Source organism: Protopterus annectens, chromosome 10.part0, assembly GCF_019279795.1.
Source record: "Protopterus annectens isolate FY-2018-M chromosome 10.part0, PAN1.0, whole genome shotgun sequence".
Classification (NCBI taxonomy): Eukaryota; Metazoa; Chordata; order Ceratodontiformes; family Protopteridae; genus Protopterus; species Protopterus annectens.
The window spans coordinates 844,058,552-844,080,672 of record NC_056744.1 but is presented as its reverse complement, the minus strand read 5'-3'; positions in this window follow the sequence as shown (position 1 = coordinate 844,080,672).

Sequence of the window (22,121 nt, the reverse complement as noted above, 5' to 3'; positions counted from 1 at the left end):
ACTGAGTCTGTTTGCATGTACAGGGAGGTGATCACTGAGGGGATCAGAGATCATGCCACTGGTGACATACTTAGTAGAATCAGATACAAATATCCAGTCAACAGCTGAGCCACTGTTTTTGGGAAGGTTATAAAATTTGGGAGAAATTAGTTAAGTCAATCCAAATAGGTTTAGGCTAGCTGATGGATATTTTGTGGAGATAATCTGAAAATTGAAATTAGCATGACATGGAATTATGTTTTCATTAGAATCTATATATGGGATCCAGTTTAGGATGTTTTCTCGGGTTGTAGTATTATTTCCTGGGGGAATACAGAGTTCTGTAATAAACAGTTGTTTATAGTTATTTAGTTTAAGATAGAAGATGAGTTCAGTGTTATGGAGTATGGAAATAGGTTTATTGTAGGATATGATTTCAGGATAGTTAGGATATAGTAAAGCTACTCCACCATCCTTTTTTGAGTTCTGTCAACCCTGTTGATATTATAAGCTGGGATGATATTTCAGACCCAAGTATATGGGACTTTAGCCATGTTTCAGTTGTGGCAAGAATATCTGGTATATTGTCTGAGATCCAAGCATGGAGTTCTAAAATTTTATTTCAGATGCTACAAGTATTTAAAGAAATTAATTTAAGCTGTTGGATGAGTTTGAGATAGGTAGATTGGGCTCTGATGGCTTTGTGATGGTAGTGTAGTCCCTGTTTTGAAGAAGATTGGTGGGCTCAGGAGAATTGGGGGAATTGGCTTGGGATGAGTTTTGAGGGCTACTGGGGAGTCAGGATGGGAGGAGGTGCTGGGTTGGGATGAATAACCCCACAGAGTGGTAGGAGAGGGAGAAAAATGGATATGCTTGGTAAGCTTGTTTTGGTATAACTATAGCAGGTAGTTGTATTTTGGTGTAGTAGGTATGAGAGTTTAGTAATTTGAATTGGAAGTAAAGATCGAGTGAGTCTTTGTATATATACTGGAAGCGATTATTGGTGAAGTGGTGATTTGAATGATTAGAGGTGGAGCACATAGAGAAATATGCAATGCATGGTAAGTTGTAAGGTGATAAAACAAGAAGATCAAGGATGCAATACTATTGAAGAAAAGCATGCTATGTAGCTTTGTAGAGTGGCACTTCAGAGAAAGAAAAACTAGAACATTGGGGTATGAATATAGGTTGACTAGGAGTAGATTGCTGAATGAGGTGTATGGTGTACATTGTGATCACTGTGGTTACCTAGTAAATATAGGAGAAGAAAGAAAGTTAAAGTGCCAAAATGCAGACTTATGGTTTAGAAATTGTGTGTGCATTCTTCTTCCCATGGCATGTCTATCTTTATGTTTATGCCTTTAAGAGGGGTGGGAAATAGGTAGAGTTCTGGATTTATATAAGCTCCTATAAATGTAATGCCATGGAGCAGAAAACATAGGAAACAGTTCCAACACCAGCAAGAGGAGTCTATACCTGTTATGCTGTCAGTGGAATAATTTTGTGCAACAGGAACATAGTCTAACACGTTTTGGAAGCACAATGCATATGGTACTCCAGACTGCAGTTACTGTAGAGCTATTTAGGGAGACTATTGTACTGCAAACACTATGAATCTACAGATGAGTTTTCCTCAAACAGTTACAGTTTCACAGCAAACAAACTGAGTGCAGGAAATTTTCAAATAGGAGTTGAATAAACTAAATTTGGTTGCCAGAGCAAAAGCAAGTGTATAACCAACTACCTAAAGGACAGCAAGGACAGCCAGTAATCCACTTGTTTGTTAAAAGAAAGGATGGTGTTTCAGAGTGAGAGAGAGTCTTGAATTTTAGCTTAGTTAAAGAAGAAAGCATGCAATATCCTTAACAGTGTGAAAGGAGCAAAGGGAATAAGGAATACTGAATATATGCATCTTTACGGAAATAGTGCTGGATTTTGAAGAAGAAGAAAGACAAGCAATATAAGAACTAAGTTTTTTGTAACAGAAGGACGGACAGCAGATTAGGGAAATGGATATTAGGGAAGACAAGAGAAGATGCTAAATATGAGGAAGAAGAATATGTTTCACAATCTTTAGTTTTGCCTTTAGTTTTGCATTCATTTTGAACAGAATTATGCTTTATGATGCTGTGCTGCTCAAACTCTAGTGTAAATGTGAAACATGGAGATAATATTGAAAACATCACAAAGCCATTACTGTTTCATACATGTAAAATAAAAAGGAAGCTATCATTAGTAATAGGTTTTTATCTGTTGATCACCATTTTCCTTACACATTATCATTCCTAATATTGACCTACCATCCCAATACTCCTTCACCTATATATATCACCTGAAGCTTCTGAAGTGTCTCTAGTTCCAAAGAAGATACCTAGCATCAGCGCTAGATCCAGCACTAAGTGACTTAGGCAACTGCCTAGGGCCTGCTGTCTGGGTGGGGGCATAGCATTCATTTAATTTAAAAAAAGTGTACATTTTGTGCTATAGTTACATTTTTCCATCTATGCATCTCACTCTCTTGCATGAGTCTGCATATGTCTGCTTTAAGACACAGGCATGCAGATGCACACTGAGCAAGAGTAAGAGCAGCACAGATGATTTAATTTTTGAGTAACAGGTAGGATTCTTGTTGGTGTGGGGAACTACAAGGCATTATGAATGGATTCTTGCTGTCACAGAGAACTACAAAGAATTATGGATGGATTCTTGCTGTCTTGGGGAACAACAAGCAGAGTAATAGGTATGAAGCAGATTCAGAACAAGTACAAGCAAATGTGTGTGTGTGTGTGTGTGTGTGTGTGTGTGTGTGTGTGTGTGTGTGTGTGTGTGTGTGTGTGTGTGTGCAGGCATACGTGTGCTTGTTTGTGTGTTTTTTTATTTAACTAAGATTAGGCATGGCAAGATTCCGCCATTTGTAAAGCAGTATATTATTTTATTAAAGAACATCTAAAGAAAATTACTGATTATCTTTTCTAACTCAGCAGTACTTTATTTTTCACTGGATGGCATGCAAATCTAGTATTGTTCAGCAACAGAATAAGGTGTTTGTCTATGTATACATATTTATTTTATTTATTTATTTTACATTTGTTAACCGGGGGTGTCTGACTGAGCTGAAAATGCCCTTTTTCAGCAGAGACCCGGGGAGAAAAGCTCCACAAAGAAAAAATACAGATACATTTAGTTAGACATGATCAGTATACACACAAATTACAAAAGACATATTTTTACAGTGGTATGTGGCACATCAACAGTTACATTGGAGATAAACAAAAAAATATTAATTTAAAAATAAAGGTAATTAATAGATTTGTGGTGTACAGCTTAAATTTGGAGCATAGGTAGAACATAGTACACAGGTACAGTACATACATTGTAGATTAGCCAGTGTTTGTGAGTAAGACTGACAACTATTATCAAGTACTCTAGATTTAGTATGTATACTGTATCTACTTTCACTAGCCTGGGGGAGCAATCATGGCACTACCAACTTTGCTTGAGATGTTGCCTGGTGAGGTCTTTAAAGGAGGCTTTAAATGATGTGTTTTGAATGCTAGTGGGGACAGAGTTCCATTTTTAGCCACTGAACTACTATATAGCACATCTCCAAAGCTATTGCAGCTGTTGGTGCCTTCTAGTAGTAGTTTGCTTGATGATCTAAGAGGCCTTCTTGACTGAGTGATGTTGTACTAGGTTTTTGAGGGCAGGACACTTATTGGGGAGGTAATAGATAGAATGACAGAGGCAGAGCTGATTGTAAGTTAGGAAGTTGGGCAGTTCAATCCAGTGGAGCTGTCTCAAATCAGTACAGTGATGATATCTACCTGCTTATAGCTTATGTTTGACTTCCTGTCATGCTTGCCTTTTTGTACATTATTCTAATTACTACTGTTTGGCAAGTTATCCCATGTGTTTGTCTATTTCCAGGATTAATGTGATGCAATATTTCCTTTTACTGATATAACTTTTTTCCTGCAATTTAGAAGTGCTTTAGCAGTTGCAAAGTGATAAGGACTCGTCCTTGATGACAGTTTTTCAAACATTGCCTTATCTTTTTTTTTTTTTGGTTCTGTTTTATTGCTTAATGGAAAACATGTTCAAAACTACAAATTTAAAATGCATTCTAATAAATGTTTAACAAGAAATACTTTAAATCAGGAAGGTGGATCAAACAGCACATACATATATGCATTGTCTGAAAAATGTATGCAGGGGTCCATGGTTTGGAAATAGCTCAGGAACCAAGATACAGTTACTATCCCACTGTCATTTTCAATGAATGTGAGTTTCAGTACATTTTCAATGAGCATGAGTTTGAAAGCATTTTAAATGATTGTGAGCTTCAAGGAAAGAGAAGTTTACTGTTGTTCATTCGAAGTCTGTTTTTCAGTGTGCAGCTGTTTTATTTAGCAAATGGCCATTAGTGTTTGTGCTATAAAAGTTGCAAGCAGTGTTAGTAGTACAACAGCATACTTACCTTTGGTGCAGAAAGCTGTGGGTTCTGCTTCCACACCATGTAGATGGTTTGCTGATCCTGCAGTACATTATAAGGGGGGAGGCTAATGCACTTCTGAGTATGTCCTCTTTGGATGATATGATAAACTGAGGTCTCATCTACCTGCATTGATGGTAGGTGCTGTGAGACCTTTTGCATTTACCTGAGCTATTGAAAAGAGTAGGGGAAGTTCCCAGATGCCTTGGACAAATTACCCCTAATAATATAAATACCACCAAAGGTCTCCCCTGAAAAGATGCAACTAGCCTAATGGGGCTCACCTAATAAACAAAGGATAAATAAGTTAAAGGTTTTAAATTTAAACTACATCCCTGTCTTCATTTTAAAAGTAAAGAAACAATATTATACATGCTGACAGTTCTGAACAGTGTTTATGATAACTGGGGGAGAGAGAGAGAGAGAGAAAGACAAGTAAAAGGACACTGGAATGGCTGCGGAGAGAGGGTACCCTGGTCCATTACCCTGCCTAGAACCTCTTTTGATCATGATCTGGCTGTGCCTAGCATGACTCCTCAGTCTTATAGGAGTCGACCACTGACTGTGTGAAGCATTATAATAAGTACTGTAACATAATTCGCTGGACTTTTCCTCCAGGCTATATTTTGTTCTTGTGTTTTCTCATAACTATAAATTGCCTGGATGTGTACACTTTAATTCCAGATTTTCCACATGCCATCTATGAACTCTGTCCAAAAGGTATTACAGTGCCAAAGTGCAATGTTGGTCCAAAACATGACAAGTGTCAGTGAATGTCATGATTGTAGGATCTCAAAACTGTAACCATTTTAGTTCATATGGTGAGGCCACAAAGGAAGCATGGTAAATTCATAGCAAAAATATGGAAAAGTCAAAGTTGCAAAACTTTAGGGATTTTTCTATATATAATACTATTACCACTTGTTAGTAACATAATCTAAACCTACAATTAATTTATTTTTCAGACTATGCCCTGAATCCAGTAGTTAGCATTTCTTAGACCTTGGACAAAATTATTCATATTTGCAAAAATGATTACCTTTCCTCTTGTCTTAAAGAATCTATAAACTGCAACAAGGCAATATTTATCAACTTTCAGATATTTGGTTCATGAATCATGGATGGATACATTCTGTGTTAAAAGCTTGAGGTAAAATATTGGTGAATTGTAAAATTATGAGATTGCACATAATGTAGAACTGTAGCCTAGTAACTCTAGCAATCTAAAATATGTTGTTATAATCTTCCCAGCCAAGACATTTCTTCATAACATCTTGTGAAAATTGATAGACCAGAAATTGCTTTTATGATCTGAAATTTAATTTTTCATTAACTAAGCAGTCAGATGAAAAACAGTTATGATATTTATTTATCAGTTTCTGGGAGTCTTCAAACAGAATGTGTTGATCCTTTAATAAAATCACAAAAACCACTAAAGGTATGTGCACACATTAAGTGCATAGAATGTAGACATTAAGTGCATAGAATGTAGCATTATAAATCTTACAGTTTCCTATATTCCAAAAGACTTTACATGACATAAATGCTTTCTAAAAACACCTTACAAATGTGAAACAGTTCATTTCTAAACATTAAGATAGCTATGTTTTTGTATCATGGCTTGATATTTTACACTGTAATAATGCAGTCATAATACCAACACACTTTACTGAATATTGAAGTAGTTACCTCTTCATTCGCATGTTTACTACTAGAGATGCCATCACCATGACATAGAGAAGATGGAAGCATTTCAGAAGAAGGCAAAAAAGTTATGTAATATCAATCAGAAAACATGCAAATAAATGTTTTAGGGAAATAAGGAAATTGTAAGTCAGTGCAAAAATATTTTGAAATCTCAAGGCATTTTTATGAATATAAAAAAACAGTGGCAACATTTTTGAGTGCGTAACAAAAACTGTAGTTGATGTCTATGTAACAGAGTGTGGACAAGGTGAGAAGAATTTACTTTATTAGTATAAAGAACCAATAAACAGCCTTCCTTGAGAAAGGAATGAGATCAAAATTTCTTAAAGATGAGCATAGATAAAGTAGGGTCATTGCTTCTACAGGCTGTACTCCCTCTAATGTTTTGAAGCTTAATTGGCATAACCTTATGGTTCTTTTCCTTACTGCCAATAAAATCATCTATTGTTTCCATAAGAGTAGACATAGATGTGTGCAGTTTAAACAGGACTGATAACTTGTTCCATGATATAAAAAGGTAGTGTGTTGCTAACAAGACTACATATCTAGTGCTGGTTAAACTTAGTTTTAGCAGCAAGTTACCTAACTCAGTGTTAGCACAATAGGCTGTGTATTCCAGATATGGTGCTATAACTGGCTTTGTATCAGATACTGCCTTGAAGACCAGACATAGGTCATCCCTGAGGACCTATGCAATAAGAGCAGCCTTACAGGTATAAATATGTTTGTAAGAAATCTTTGAACTTTCTCCAGCTATAAAAGTTATTTAGTATAAAACATTGCACTGTACTCAGTAATCAGTAGAATATGTGACATCAGTGTACCACAACAGGATACATAATTTATTGATTTAATTATTGACATTTGATGACAAGTTAATCGGGCTGGTCACCAAACCCTTTTTATCAATGGTATGGGCCCAAACATTCAACAGTTTAGTACCTCAAATATTCAGGGATAACACACTTATAGGAAAGCAAACTATTTACAATGAAGATAAAAAATGCAGGTTTGCAATTATATTTTGAGTAGAAAAATATTTACCCTGCAGATTGTGAAAGATAGCTGCAGAGTTAATATCATACTCAGATTTATACTGAATATGAATCTGCTATCAATGCACTATTTGTGTAGAGTTTTGAACCCTCATTGAAAACTCAGAGTAGAATTTAGAGACAGTGAAACACTTTTCATCAACTGACACAGACAAAGCACATGGATCACTGCATCATTTTATTAATATGTTAGGATTACCTAGAAGAGGGTTTATTAGAAAGTGTTCATCAAACAGACCCAGCTTCTCCATTAATTTTCTAGTGTCTAAACTCAAAAGTTTCAATAAAGAAGGAAGTCTTGACTAATACATCAAGGACTTGTCTAGAATATTGAGAAATCTTTAAGAAACTAATTCATTTTTCATGCATTTGGGATCAAATCTTTGTTATCCTTAATGGAGTGTTATCAATTGGGACATTAAAATTACCAGAAATCACAAAGAATTTAACCATTCTTGATTATTGAAACTAACCATAGGATAATGCTTTCCTCAAAAAAAAAATGAAATAATTTTGCCAACAGATTAAAAGAATCTGGATAGTGATAGGAAATTAACAGCTGCAAAAGTAAAACAGTTGAAGTAATGTTATTTTTTTTTATTGAAAATCCAGCTAAAAGACAAAAATGCATCTCTGTTATCTATATTTTATTTTACCTTTTCATAAGAGTGACAAAAATTCGGTAAATACTGGAATGGATATCCAGTTTATATTTTACTCCTAGGTATTTTTAATTCATTGAAAGATGTAGTAACAGGTGAGACAACACAGGAATTTTATGGTATATTTACCTAAGTTCAGTTTCTAATTAGACTTTACTATAATTGTTAATTACTTTAAATCGGATAAAAAAGCATCACTAGGGTTATTAAGGCATAGTAGACATTCATCTGTTAAGGGAATGATATTCATATATGGTATCCCATGAATTCCATTAATTTTAATTTTACTAAGATTTTTTTTCAAGGAGCAGTTCTCTTGCCATTTATCAGTTAAGATTCTAATGTGATCAGAAAGTTGACCATTCATAGAGAGATACATAGAGGTTGAGTTATATAATACTTTTAAATAATCTGAACGCGCCAACATGCCAGTCACCACATATATTTTCGCTGTATTCCTGAGGAAAAGGACAAAAATATTCAGGAGTTCTACCATGTAGCACACTACCCTGAAGTATTAGGTGCTATAGATTGCACACATACAGAAATTAAGGCACCACCTGGGGAAAAGGGTAGGCTCTACATAAACAGAAAAGGCTTCCACTCTGTTAACTGCCAAGTTCTGTGTAATGCCAAGGAAATTATCTTGAATGCGTGTGGTGCCAACCATGACAGTTACCATGACTCAAATATCTGGGACATCTCCCAGTTGTAATAGATGTCCACTAGGGGGTATATCCTATAGGGTCATTTACTGGGGAATACAGGTTATGCATTGGAACCGTGGCTGATGACACCCATCAAAAATGCACACACAGCCTCCAAAGAACACCATAATAAGGCACACTCTAAAACCAGAAATATCATAGAGCTTGTGCTTGGGCTCCTGAAGTCATTGTTCCAGTGCCTAAATACATCTGGGGGAGACCTGCAGTACAATCCATGGGCATGTAGTGAAATATTCATAGTATGTGTCATGCTACACAACACCATTCTAAGAAAACAGCTTCAGCTGGATCAGCAACGAAGGGAAGGAGCACACATCTCACCACCAATGACCAGGTCACTATTCACAGGCAAATGAGGAGTCAGAGGGACTGTGGCTATAGGCAGAAGTAGACATGCTCAATATGCCCTTACATTGGCTAAGAGACAGCGCATAGCACACTCACTCACCACCTATAGGCCAAAAACCTTCCTCCTATGCACATCCATATAGTAGCATTGATGCCAGGCAGTGGTGGCTCGTGCTATTGGACTGCAGGACTGCAGCCCTCCCCCAGCAAAATAAAAATAAAAGTAAAGAATTAAAAGAATAAAAAGAAAAAAATGAAATAAAGAAAAATGCAAATCCCGGACTTCCACACCTGTGTGATCAGCGCATTCCCGGAACCCACGCATGCATGCAGGAATCTGGACTGCTGGCAAACCAGTACGGATTATGAAGACAACATTCTGCACTCAGAGTCCCAAAAGTCTATGCAGTTAGAACTGCATAGACTGGGAGGAGATCGGACTGCAAGGTCTGCAGGCTGAAGCCTGCTCTTACGGGAAGGACAGGACTTTGGCTCTCTTGCGAGGCTTACTTGCAGGACAAAGGAGGAAAATGCAGCAAGAGGCTTGTATGGATTAATGGACTGAAACTCTGCAGGTAGGGTATGTGTGTGTGTGTGTGTGTGTGTGTGTGTGTGTGTGTGTGTGTGTGTGTGTGTGTGTGTATGTGTGTGTGTGTGTGTGTGTGCGCGTGTGTGCATGTGTGTGCGTGTGTGTGTGCGTGTGTGTATGTGTGTATGCGTGTGTGTGTGTGTGTGTGTGTGTGTGTGTGCGTGTGTGTGTGTGTGTGTGTGTGTGTGTGTGTGTGTGAGTCCTCAGGAGGAGTGCATTTTAGCTTTCTCTGTTTCTGTGGAAGAGGCTGCATTTAATTGGACATTTTGTCAGTCATCTTCCTGCTTCAGTTGTTCTGGATATGGCCTCCTCTGTGACACCCTCTCAGTATGCAGCCAATGGATTACTTTGCAGGACTGCAGGTGGAAATGACTGGGTTAGCAATGTAAAGCTACCGTTAGTCCAAAATAATAAGGCTATGAAAGGAACAGAACACATGCAAAGGGCACTTAAATTGTCATGGATATAAAAATTTATCAGATAAACCTTGAGGTATTCAGTCTTCCTTGTTCTGTAAGATATATGTATGGTACAGTGCGTGGAAATGTTTGGACTTCTGTAGATCTGACAGAAAAATAATTTATCCAAAAGACAAAACCTATTAAGTACAGATGTTTCATTAAGGACATATGTCCTCCTATAGAGAGGTACAGAGATCATGAGATTATGTCTTATTTCATCTGCTTATTTGAGAATGCTGGATTCATTGTGACAAAATTGGAAGACATTTGGTTTACATTATATTCATACAGTGCAGCAGATGTACGTTTTGCATATAAAGGCAGAAGGGCTGACATTGTGATTCATTTCACATTTTATCACTTCTTATACTACTATTCTGTGAATCATTTTTAATTGTATCATTGCTTTCTGTGTACCACACTAATGTTATTTTTATAGGCTTATCATACATCTTTGCATATAAAGATAATAGAGTTATATTGAATCCTTTTCTTCATGCCTTTCAGACCCTTTGAAATACAACAGTCTCGACCACTGAGATAAACACATAATCCCTCTCTGACACCAGAACTATGAGAATGCCCAAGTCATGTTTTAATTTTGTGTTTTATAGTTATAATTCATAACATTTTAGAGGGATAAATTATATAACCATTATATGTATTTAGGCTTTGTCATCAAACATGCAATTTGTAGCCAAACAAAAATGAAAGAGACATGGTTTCTTTTACCTGAAGTTCACCTTCCGTTATACAGAGAAACTGAAGTAGATCAACTTTGGAGAACTCTAGTTGCTTTTTCCTTTGCTCTTGTGTTGATGATGATTTTTGGTGTCATTTCACAGTGCCTGATACCATTAAATCCCCATCTTTGTGTCTGTTGAACTGTGCCCCAGTAGCTAAAAAGAAGTCAGGAAATATACCTGATGCCTAGACTCCAACCCTGTACCTTGGTAGTAGGTAGCAAGAGCTTGAATCCCCTACCCACCACCACTTGTGAAATCTTTTCCTCATATTTGTTCTGTTCCTCATAACATTTGTGGTTTTCTGGATTTTGAATTCACTAAATAATGACAGGCATTTGAATTTCAGACTTCATATTCTTCAGACGGTACATGGTAACAAAAAACCTTTTATTCTAGCAATATTCTGTTTATAAGATCAATATTTTAAATTTGTCCCTATTTTTGGGGCTGTATTTCCCCATTATTGGCTTTGTCCAGGTTTTTTATGCTAACAGGTTGATAGCTATGGTGAAAACCAAATTCACTCAATATGTTTGGGTGCTGTATTCCCTCATTATTGTCTTTGTCTAGGTGTTTTGTGCAAACAGGTTGAGAGCTATGGTGAGAACTGAATTCACTAAATGATAGCCATTTAAGTTTCAGTCTACGTGTCTTTCAAGAAGCAGCTGATTTGGCATAATGGAATGTTTCTCTGGCTGTAGTGCACAGTGTCCTGGGCCCAAGACTTGGCAGTGAAGTGCACGGTGGTAACACAACATTTTATTTTAGCAACTTTCAAAGATTATACAAGCAATGTTTAAAATGTGTCCCTAGTTTTTGGGCTTTTGTCCCCCCCCCCAATAAATTTTGCCTTTTTCAGGATTTCTTGTGCTTCAAAGTTGAGTGATACAGTTGAGTGCCAAGTGCATTATACAGGGAGCTGAGAGCTTGAAGAGCATTTTAGTGGTGCTTATGGTAAGTCTGCTTGTATTGTTAATAGCACAACAGGTAGTGTACTTGCTTTTGATGCAGAAGGCTGTGGGTTCTACTCCCAGAGCATATAGATGTATTACTGACACTGTACTGTGCTGTGCTTTTAAAGGGGATGGATGCTACAGTCCTGAAAATGTCCTCTTTGGCAGAGATACCTAGTAATGATTAACCTGTTATCAGTTTTCCATCCATTCCCTATTGCAATATTACTAGCTTATCATTTTTTTAATGTAACACAGGCAACTTATTCCTCAGTGGCAACAGGCACTTTATTTATAGATGAAACAATGAAATATAAAGTTGTTTGCTAGCAGCAACATCTTCATTAGTTACAGATCTCTTTAATGTGAAATTATTTAGATGACTTTTACTTCTCCATAGATTGTGCATATTTACTGTTACTGGTGGATTGTAGACGTTTGAGTAGACTTTTATGATGGAAATGTTCTGAACTGGCCAGTTTTGTCATTACTAGTGCATGCATTTTATTTCATTGTTTACTGGAAAAATGTTCAAAACAAAAAAATGTAAAGTGCCATCTAACAGCTGTACTGCATTATACAAGCAATATAATTTAATAAAATCAGAAGGGTGTATCAAAGAACACATGCATATTTCCTGTGCAAGGGGCCTATGATTTGAAAACACCCTAAAGTTTATCTTTATCTGCCACTGGCCAGATGTCTTTTCTTTGAATGTGGGTTTCAATGCTGTTTCAATGAATGTGAGTTTCAAGGGCAGAGAAGTTTTAATGCTAAGTCTATTTTCATTTTGAGACTGCATTGTTTTGTTTAGCAGATGTCTATTAGTGTTTGTGCTGTAAAATGTAAAATAAAACTTTTAAATGAAAGTCAAATCATTGTAGAAGTAAAGCAGTATGCACATTACAGTGTTTATGGTAAATGGGGTGAAATAGACTAGTAATGGGACATTGCAATAGCTGCAGGGGGGAGGCTCCATTCGACTGTGATTTTGTGAGGGGGGAAGGGCGGCAAACTCAGACAGCCCCAGCTGAACTATACCTCTTAACTGTCCAGATTTTTGCAGAATGAATAGATTTTTGCTTCTTATTTTTGGTTTGTTCCTCATAAAATTTGTGGTTTTCTGGCAAATCATTTAGGAATGAAGTCACTAAATAATGACAGACATTGAGTTTCAGACTTCATACTCTTCAGAAAAATGCATGCTAAAGCAAGACCTGTTGCTCTGTCAACTAAGTTTATACAAGAGCAATTTGTAGTACTGTTTATATGTTCCCCCAATATATTTGGCCTTGTCCACATTTCCTGCATTAAGAGGATGAGAGGTACATGCAAATAAATCACTTTATAGAATTAGGTATATCTCAACTGTCCCTGATTTTGGCTCAAAATGTTGCTCTCCCCCTAATAATCCCTCTGCAAAATGGCAAATTTGGAAGAAAACATAGAGGATTTGCAATTAATAAATAATTGTAATGATCAGAGTTATAGATTACTTTTAATTTCAGAAATGCATGTAGATTCTCTTATTTTGTCAGCTGCTCAAGTTAACAGTACTAATATTAAAAAATGTGTCCCTTGTTTGACAAGTTCCCAGCTGTATTGTGTGGTTATTTTATATTTTTGCAACACATTTTTGGTCTATTTTTCATAAAATTGTGGTTTTCTGGCAAATTAGTGGCAAATCACTAAAGATTGAAGTTAGAAAATAATGACAAGCATTTGAGTTTCAGATTTCATACCCTTCAGAAAATTCATACTATTGCAAGATCTACTATTCTATTATCTTTGTACGTTTATAAGAGCAATATTTAAAATTTGTCCTTATTTTTGGGCCTTTCATTGTACCACTTCTGTTTATGGCTTTGTCCAGATTTCTTGCTCTGACGCTGAGAGGTGTGACACTTGTCAGGCCATCACCGTCAGCCAGAGACATTTAAAATTGTGACATACTTGTTGCACCCCACTCCCCCATGTAGTGACTCTGGATGTGTCCAAGCAAGGCAAGGAGCAGTTATGCAGTGTAAGTGTGCAGAGTACTCCCCCATCTATGGTAGATACAAATACTACAGTGGCTTTTCATCTGTCCTTGATTTTGCAGAATGTTCTGGTTTTCTGTCATATTTTTATACTATTGATTTATGCTTCTTCTTATTCAGAAAATGCATGTTGTTTCAGTGCCTGTTGCTCTGTGTTTAACTAGCAATGCTTTAATGACCATCAAGTAAGCTTGTCTGAGACTGTAAGATGCAAGTAAGCTTTAATAAGCATACTGTTAAAGAATTATTAACATTGAAAGTCTTTTTGTTGTTGCCATGCAGAGAATATTTACATAACTAGATAGCGTATAAGCCTTAGGTATTGAAATGCATATGACAATATTTGTAATAATGGACAGGATTACAGTATTTTCAGAAGCTCATTACAATTGTTGGAGACTTGCAGTCATCTTTGCAGGCTTTACCTGTAAACTAAACAGAATGCCAATCTATTGTGTGTGGTCCATAACCTGTGCAGTAATCCTTTAAGCAATCTATCTTGAACTTGTTTCTTGTTTGGCACTCATTTTTTACTTTGATCATGTTTTCCATATGAAACAAGTAGATAGATGGCAGGCAGTAGGTCTTTTTGGATAAGAAACATTTTTACAAGGGGGATATCACAGAGATTGTTACTTTCAGCATGTTACTTTGTAATTTTATAAAGCTGAATATAAATTATAATTAGAACTGCAGTGCAAGGAGAAATGGTTGGAGTTGAGTGCTGCTTGTTTTTAATACTTGAGTTTGACTGGCATTCCAGTAATGTATTTAAAAAGTAATTTATTTTTTCATGCTTCACAACCTTTTTGTTTCCATCTAAATATTAAGTAAGCTGTCATGTAGCCAATGCATTGAAATATTTTTTCTTCTACACTTCATTTTGACTTGATTGGAGTCTCATAATGACAGTTTGGCAGTGGCACCCAGGGCAGCGTATCATATTAAAGACCCAGTTTTTGCAGTTGTTAGCAAAGCCACACCCCTTTCTAGTTGGCCCCACCCCTTCCCATTGGCCCCACCTATTCAGCTGTCTCCTGCAGCCCCCATTTGATTTGAAGTCACCATCCATCACTGATGCCAGACAATGCTCACAACCTTTACCTACCTATGTATTGGCTGTGAACTGCTTGCATCAGACAGAGTCAGCCCTGAAGTAAAACTGTGGCAACAGCTGCATTTACAAGGTAAGGCTTGAACCTGGAGTGTACTGTGTAATGATATAAATGAGTGGCATATCCTTGTATTTCATTATTTGGTACTATAAGCAAGTAAAAGGTGGGTGATTGGTACAGAAATGACCATAACATGTGACAGCAGAGACTTATTTGACTTGTATGTATCCATTATTAAGTAGTAAGCCTCAGGCATCAAAGATTCACAGTCATACCTCTCCAAAGTAATGATGGTCACTGCATGCACTCAATTTAGTACCATATATTTGTACTGGAAAATAAGTTAGAAAGTAATGACATGCATTGAAGTTTCAGACTTCATAACACTGACAAGATCATTCACAATAAAGTTAGGAAATGTTGATGCTATCAACTATCTAACTTTCTAGTGCCAATATAAGTCAATAGCAGTTCAACACCACAAATGTAAATATAATAAGCAGTAAGTCAGATATGTATCCTGAGCATCAGACACAAACCTTATGCATCCCTGAATCCAAAAGTTAGAAAGTAGGGATATGGCACAGTTATCACTTGCATGAGGTGTTGTGTGTGTGTGGGGTGCAGGAAGCCTAGGCTGATATAAAAGGTCAGTGAGTGTGTCTGAGTAAGAAGGAGAAGCAGGCAAACATTTGGATAAACCAACAAATGGCCACTCAGACAAAATGATTTTTAAGCTGCATGGCTGAACCATGTAACTGTTGTGTGTTTGTCTGTAGGGTCCTCCAGGTGAAATTGGTATGTAAGGGTCTGCATGAACCCAGCCAAACTGAGTGCTAGCTGTACATCTTGGTATGTCAGACAAGTGTGAGCCATGCATGCTAGAAGTGGCAGTTCATCGTTGTCATCCCTAATCATGAGAACTGGCTCTGCCAGGAGTTGCACTGGCATGCCCATGCCCACTGTCAGATGCACTGTTGCTACCTGAATGTGACTGATGTCTGCTGGATGAGCTCCTTTCATGGAGATGCCCAGGTCCATGACCCCATGGCTTGGCACATCTGGGTGTGGACTGCTCACTCACTGACACAGCAGTGGAAGTACTGCCACTATAGGTGTGATCGGGCATGGTCATGTTGGCTAAGGGCAGTTGATGTGGCTGAATTATGCCCATGAGCATGCCATTCCCCTCCCAGCAGACATTCCATCACAGACACTGCTTTTTTCATGCAGACACCCATCGTTCCATCACAGACACCCTTTGTTCCAATGTGTCATTCATCCAATCCATTGAATTAGCAACACAGTGGAGGCAGTCATGCATGTCAGCCTGTGCCACATCTACAACCCTGAGCATTTGTCTGGAGCACCTATCGGAACATGCTTGTGATTCCATGATGGCTCTAAACATACATTGAGCAGCACAGGAAGAGACACCTGGATCAGGCGGAGGCAGGACAGCAGGCCTCCTCTGAGTATCCCTAACAACCCTCCTGCAGTCCACCTCACCTACACTTGGGCTATGGCCACAGTCAAAAGGCACTAAAGCTGCAGTAACCACATTTCTCTGATCAATGGCCTCACCTTCCACCTGTCCAACATCAAAGGGCTCACTGGAATGGGTAGGCATAGGCCTACTGGCTGCACCCGATGTTATTGCACAGGATGGCTTTATGTCAACCTCAGTGTCAGATTCAACCTCTGCACCCCCAACTGTGCCTCTGTTTGGCCACCATCCTCATCAGAGATGTGAAATATGAACAGCAGACTGAATGCAAAAAAAGTAACAATAACAATATATCTTTGTGCCATAACAGAAATGCAGCTTTGCTCCCCACCAAAAGAACAAGCAAATGCCACATTTTGCTAACAAGCCCTCTTTGAAATGCTAAAAGTGCTATCAAATGAACTGTCCCTAAAACATGTGTACATATTTATCCCAGAGCATTCTATTGTAAGGTGTTGGCAATCACGTATACCTGTGAAATGCATTGACAAACATGCCCGTGGCATCAGTACACTTCTAACTAAAGCATACAGACAAAAGTGTAAAAGCCTATGCTTCAGATTTTCCTTAATTACATACAGTTGTATGGTTTCATATTACAGTAGATGATGATACAGCTGATTGTGTGCAGAATGATTTCAGTTCCTTGCTGCAAAGCTGATTGTGTGGCAAAGAGGGGTAAGGCACCCATCCTGTGTTCTGAAGGTTCACTGGTGTGAGAGTTCAAATCAATATATATAGAGGCATATCTCATGTAAGTGTAGAGCTGGAGTACAGATGGACCTGGGTTCTAGTACAGGGTGTGCAACCTTTTTTTACTGTTGTGGCAGTGCTGTTTATAGCAATGAACTAAAACACAGGCAAATGTTATTTCTACTTTCTTGTCACAACAGGTGTAAGTGTAGGTCTGCCACACATATGGTCCTGGATTCTAATATAGGATATTCCATAGAATGTTACTGTTGTTCCACTTCTCATTATATTCACTCACAATTATAAAAGTTTAGATAGTGGAGCTGATATGAATCATATGTATGAGGGATGACACACCATTAGTGTGTTTTTAGATGTATGATTGAGGGTATACTGCATACTATATTTCTATATGTATAAATCTGCTATCTGGACTTGCATGGGCTGCACATTTGCCTAACATATATACACAGCTACCTCTGTATCCAATAACCTTGTCAAGTACAGCGCATAATGTTATCTGTATTTATGCATGATTCCTGACTATGTCTGAGCAGCACTTCTTCTGTGACAAAGATGGAAAATCAGTGCTGTGGAAGAAAATGTTTTCTCCATCATGCCTAGGTTTGAATCCCACAGTGAAAAAGTTAATTTTCTCAGTGTATAAAGGTAAAAACAAATGTGTCAGGTCATTGCATTTATGCCTCCAGTGCATGTCTGCAAAACTAACTCACCTAACAGTTACCTCCCAATTTTCAATATATATTTCCATACGATATCAGCAGACACCCTTCAAACTAAGGCCAAGTATCAGACTAACCTTCCAATTGTAATTATTTCATTCCTCACTGCTTGGCACTTCTGCTCTCTGCTTACCATCTCACAAACTCATTGCTCAGGTGTGTTCAGTCCCAGTAAATGCACTAACTGGAATTGACAGGAAACATCAGTGTCCATTGCTCTAGGTCTGCTGATAGAGATGGCTGGCATTAGTGGGGAAGATGCCAGATTTAGGGCACAGAGCTGGGGTTAACAGGAGTCCAAGATATTTTTTGGACTACTGGTAAAGCAACACAGCTAAAGGCTTCAGCAGGGGGACTATTCTGGCCCCCAGTACAAGTCTGATTGGTGGAATAGTTTAGCACAGGCTGTATCCAGTGCCACTGGTATCCCACACACTAGAGAATAATATAGGCATAATTTTAATGACCTACAGAGGAGAAGGATGGGTACTCCCAACCTTTGGTTGGAGGAATTTAGGACTGCAGATATCCCACAGCTGTGTAAGTATCAACTACAGCTTAATATAGGCAAGGCTGGTATGCATAATGGTCTTCTGTTCTTTTCTGTTCTTTCCCCAGCTGCCAGGGATCTGGAGTTCAATGTCCAGGACCGTGAGGCTAGATTGAAGAGACTGAGGGAAGCGAGTAGTATGTACGCAGCAGAAGACAAGTGCTGTTGCAGCATTAAAAGATAAAGATAGCTTTTTGGTGTTTTATAGAGTTCTATTAAATTAAGCTTGCATATCCCAACTATAAAAGTAAGTATGGATTTATTAGTCTGCAGCACAAACTGATTGTAAAAGTCCAATATTAGAGTTTAGTCAGAGGTTGTGGGTACAGATACCACAATTCACAAGTATACAATGTTATTTCTTCAATAATATTTTTATTAAATTAAAAACTATATACCAGTTGCACAAATGCCCTGCTGTAAACTGTAATCTGTATAATTGAAACATGCATATGTGCAATATATGCACATCTCAAGGAATATTTTCAACAATTTGTAGTATAGTGTGTAACTGTTAGCAGGTATACTTAAATGTAAAACTTAATATAATAAAGTTGTATAATTGTATTAATGCATTGTATGTCACATATGATGGTACTAATTTTAAATCTTTTTTTCCTCTTATCCCAACTCCTATCTCTCGTTTTTATTTTCTTTATTTTTATTTTATTTTATTTTATTCTTAAAAATATTTGTTTTATTTTTTTATTTTTATTATCTGTCATCAAAATGTGTCCATGGCATGCATGTGTACCACATCACTAAATGCTCCGCAGTAAAGTGAGGTAGGCCAACCCCAGTGGATTAACCTTCTCCCACTTTCTACTGGTTCCCGCACCAATGCCCAGGACATCTGACAGGAGGCCTGGCAGTACTGCCTCTGCTGCCCTTGTACTACCTGTGCCCTCAGGTAGCCCTGCCCAGGAGGCTGCTCCAGTGGTACAGTTCAGGAGGAGTGGTGGAGGTTGTGATTTCATCACCTGCAGTGAGTTACCAAGGATAGTGCATAGAGTCATGCACCACATAATTGGTGCATGCCTACACTAGATGGAGAGGCTGCTCTCCTCATGTTCTGCACCAGGAGGAGGAGGAGATGTCAAGCACTCCAGCCACCAGTGGAGTAAGATGACAGTCCAGTGGGTGAGAACTTCATTCTCACTGCCTCAAAGCTTGATGGTGATGGGTCTGGGTTGTCCCCACCCTCCCCAAATCATGGTGTCCCCCCCCCCAATCTTTTGTGTCCTGTCTCTTGTCTTGTTTGCCTTGTCTGTCTGCAATTGTTTCCTCACCTACCCAACTTATGTGACGCAGACATACCTACATCCCTCCCCAACTTTCTTCTCTCTCTCTCTCTCTCTCTCTCTCTCTCTCTCAAATAAAAAAAATAAATGGGCACCTATCCCCTCCAAAAAAAAATTGTCTCATACATAGCTCTCCATTTTGCACACATGTCTAATTGACACACTTGATTCAGTCCAGTTGGCTATACAACATGATTGCATTGTGGTCAACCCTCTTTGTGTTGTTGACGGTCCAAATTCGGTTAAGATTCTGCACATATTTTCAGTTTGCACTGTTAAAGAAATGGGTAGCTATCGTTCTTTCCTACCTCCCTCCTGCACATTCCTGGACTAATTTCCCTTTGTTCTTCTCCCTGCCTACTCCCCATTTCACCACATTCCTATCTACCCCATTTTCACCAGTATAATCTAGCAAAAAAAAGGAATGGATACCTTCACTTTTTGGCCTTCATATTTGCATGGAGGTGTGCATCATGCACCAACATGCAGTAATGGTGAGTGGTGGCAAAATGCTATGGTTACCTCTGTGCAATGCCGCTTAACCCTGCTGCACTATGCCAACACACAGCAACTCACGTACTGTAAATAATTCATGCCTCTGCCATAACAATGCTTATTTATAAGTATTTAGAAGTATTAGATACACTTGGATTTGAACCCAGTATCATCTGGTTCAATAAGAAATGCCACAGAGCCAGTTAAGTAGCAGGTGTGTTTCATATAGTGAATACTAACTCTTGACTTTATCAGTGTGGCTCACATTTGTGCACTGCTTAGCTATGTGCAAACATGTGTATCTCACATGCATATACACTTGCCAATCGTGCAAATCTGCTGCTCGCCATGGTATGGAAAAGTAAATATTATATACATTACTGCTGTTTACTGTCCATTTCCTCTCTATGACATGAAATTACACGTGGAAACATAACAAACTGAAGGCAATATTTAACAATATGTCACATATTTACAATACAGCCATGTGTTGCCTCCCCAAGCACTGCAAACCTGGTGTCTCAGTACTTTTCCACACATATATCACCTGCACTACAGAAAGTAATATCAAATGTTGTGTGATATGCAATGCACATCAATCTGGTAACATGCAGAACTAGAACTATTGACCCATAAGCCTGAAAAGCCTTATCTGAAAGGCTAGAGAAGGAATCAGCATGGACCTTATCAACAGGGACATAGGTGACCTTCAACACACCTGACCTGACCCATTTTGTTTTTGTCAAGGGTAGATCTTGCTTATTAAACCTAGTAGATTTATTTGATACTGACCACAAAGACCTGGATGAAGGATAACAGGACATACGGCCTATGTTGATTTATCCAAGGCCTCTGACACTATCCCACATTCATGTCTCATAGTGAAAATTTCCCATCTGGGAATTAAGCCACACATTACTAGATGGGTGGCCAAGTGGCTCATCAATGGAACACACACTGTCAAAGTTGGAGACTGCACCTCCACCACTAGCCCACTTACCAGTAAAATACCACATGTATCTGTGCTGGGCCCTCAACTGTTTAGAAACTATTTCTCTGAAGCCCAGGCAATGGTAGATGGCCTGTGGTTTACCATGTTTGCAGATGACTATTACCTGGATGCACTCATATACAGTCTCCCAATGATGGTACAATATTACAGAAGGGGCTGACACAGACAAATGATAGCTGCAAAGCTCATGGAGTGAACCTTAAAGCAAACAATGCCTCATTATCCCCTTTGGCAATTAATTACCCCTACTAATTAGGATATACATAGCACCCTTCTAAGCTGAAAGACAGTGTTGTGACACTTGGAGACACATTGATTGCAATCTACAGTTTAATCACTAATCATACCTTTCAACTGTACAGATTTTTGTAGAATGTCCAGATTTTTGCCTCATATTTTGGTCCATTTTTCACAAAATTGTGGGTTTCTGGCAAATATAATGGCACATAATTAAAGACTGAAGTTAGAAAATAATGACAGGCATTTGAGTTTCAGACATCATATCCTTCAGAAAATGTATGATAATGCAAACTCTGTTATTTTATAAAGTTTTTATGTTTGTAAAAACTATATTTAAAAGTATCCCTATTTTGGGCCTTTGTCCCACTTTTATTTATGGTATTGTCCAGATTTCCTGTTCTAAGAGGTTGAGGGGTATGATCATTATGTTACTCATTTCATACATGTCAACATTACATCCAGAACCAGGGAGGTCATAACTCTGCTGTACTCTACCATTATCAGACCACTGATTAAGTACAGTGCTCCCTTTTGTCTGTACCTCACCAGACACCTGCAGCAATTGGAGAAAACACAGTAATTTGTGAGTGGGAGAATCCAAGGCCTTCAAAACATGACATACATGGGAAGACTGAAAGACCTGTCACTGTACTCAGTATCATGCAGGCTGCTGAGAGGTGACCTATGTCTGGCCTATAGAGCAGTC